The sequence below is a fragment of the Cucurbita pepo genome, chromosome LG10 (assembly GCF_002806865.2).
Source record: "Cucurbita pepo subsp. pepo cultivar mu-cu-16 chromosome LG10, ASM280686v2, whole genome shotgun sequence".
In the NCBI taxonomy this organism is placed as follows: domain Eukaryota; kingdom Viridiplantae; phylum Streptophyta; class Magnoliopsida; order Cucurbitales; family Cucurbitaceae; genus Cucurbita; species Cucurbita pepo.
In genome coordinates this window covers 8681185-8683534 of record NC_036647.1, presented here as the reverse complement: position 1 = coordinate 8683534, position 2350 = coordinate 8681185, and the positions used below count along the sequence as shown (strand labels likewise).

The following is a 2350-nucleotide window of genomic DNA, read 5'->3' as shown; positions in this document are numbered from 1 at the left end:
CATGTTGCGAGCCTATGTCATTGATTTCTCTGGATGTTGGGACAAATATATACCTCTTATGAAATTTGCCTACAGTAACAGCTATCAAGCGACCATTCTAATTTCCCCATTCGAGGCACCATATGGGCGTAGGTGTCAGTCACTGGTAGGCACACAACAGTTAATGGGACCAGAGTTAGCTTAGATTACAAACATGAGTCCATGCTGCAAAAGTATACCCCAGACCATACCAATATGATAGAACATGAAATGCTTCGCCTTGATAAGATGAGGAATGCAAACTTCCCAAACCCCAACAAGAAATTAAAACAAACTATTTATTAATTGGTTGTGATACTTCGTCTTATGTATTCAGGCTTATAAAGTGTATTGGAGATGTGAACTTATAAAGTGTATTTTGGAGATGTGGGGTATCAATATCCCCCCGTACATCCCGCATGCTTAAGTGTGAAGCGGCTCTACCATCTGAGCTACATCCCCACATTTAGTACACATAAGACCCTACCAATGTGCTCTACCATCTGAGCTACTTCTAAATGTATTTTTTGGAGATGCGGGGCATTGATCCGATCCCCGTACCTCTTGCATGCTAAGCGAGCACTCTACCATCTAAGCTACATCCCCACATTTAGTACACCCAAGACCCTACCAATGTGATAGAACATGAAATGTTTCATCGGTAAGATGAGTTATGCCAACTTTTTGGGACGAAAGGGAGAATTTGTAACACCTGAAACACAACAAGAAATTAAAAACAAACTTCTCAATAGTTGTGATACTTCAACTTATGTATTTAGACTTATAAAGTCTTATTTGGAGAAGCGGGGTATTGATCCCCGTACCTCTCGCATGCTAAGCGAGCGCTCTACCATCTGAGCTACATCCCCACATTTAATACACCTAAGACCCTATCAATGTGATAGAACGTAAAATGCTTCGCCTTCGGTAAGATAGGAATGCCAACTTTTGGGGACGAAAGTTTGAGGGGAGAATTTGTAACACCCAACCCCAACAAGAAATTAAAACAAACTTCTTAATGGTTGTGATACTTCAGATTATGTATTCAGACTTATGAAGTTTGTTGGAGATGCGGGGTATCGATCCCCGTACCTCTCGCATGCTAAGCGAGCGCTCTATCATCTGCTACATCCCCACATTTAGTACACCCAAGACCCTACCAATGTGATAGAACATGAAATGCTTCGCCTTTGGTAAGATAGGAATGCCAACTTTTGGGAACGAAAGTGTGAGGGGAGAATTTGTAACACCCAACCCCAACAAGAAATTAAAACAAACTTCTTAATGGTTGTGATACTTCGGCTTATGTATTTAGACTTATAAAGTTTATTGGAGATGCGGGGGGACGATCCCCGTACCTCTCGCATGCTAAGCGAGCGTTCTACCATCTACTACACCCCAAACCCTACCAATGTAATATAACATGAAATGCTTCGCCTTCGACAAGATGCGTACCTGTTAAGGATATTTAGTAATAAATTATAGTTTACCATATATATTATATTTGATATTTTATTATAAGACAAATATCTAATATTTATAATCTAATATTTTCCTTATTACCATAGTTATCTTTCCATTGATTGTTATTTTCATTTATTACTATTTTCATATCCTTGTAATTTATTTGATTATAAATAAGATAACTTTCGCACCATTTAGGTGTGGTGGATTAATCAAACATTCTTAATACCTCTTGCATGCTAAGCGAGCGTTCTAGCATCTACTGCATCCCAAACCCTAGCAATGTAATATAACATGAAATGCTTCGCCTTCGATTAAGATGAGGAATGTCAACTTTTAGGGACGAAAGTTTGAGAGGAGAATTTGTAACACTTGAACCCCAACAAGAAATTACATAATGGTTGCGATACTTCCACTTATGTATTCAGACTTATAAAGGTTGTGATACTTCCACTTATGTATTCAGACTTATAAAGTGTATTGGATCCCTGGACCTGTCGCATGCTAAGTGAGCGCTCTACTATCTGAGCTACATCCCCAAATTTAGTACACCCCCAGACTCTACCAATGTGATAGAACATAAAATGCTTTGCCTTCAGTAAGATGAGGAATGCCAACTTTTGGGGATGAAAGTTCGTGAAGGGATAATTTGTAACCTCTGAACCCCAACAAGAAATTAAAACAAACTTCTTAATAGTTGTGATACTTCGGCTTATGTATGAGGGATATTGATCCCCGTACCTCTCACATGCTAAGCGAGCGCTCTACCATCTGAGTTACATCCTCACATTAGTAAACCACCGACCCTACCAATGTGATTGAACATGAAATGCTTCGCCTTCAGTAAGATCTGACTCACAAGGAGAAA

General features: G+C 39.3%; 1 non-coding gene across 1 annotated transcript; it reads right to left on the bottom strand.

Annotated features, from left to right (window-relative positions):
* Nucleotides 1-814: 814 nt before the first annotated feature.
* TRNAA-AGC lies at nucleotides 815-887 on the bottom strand. The gene has a single exon. It is a non-coding gene; the product is annotated as a tRNA-Ala (tRNA).
* Between the last annotated feature and the right edge of the window lie 1463 nt (nucleotides 888-2350).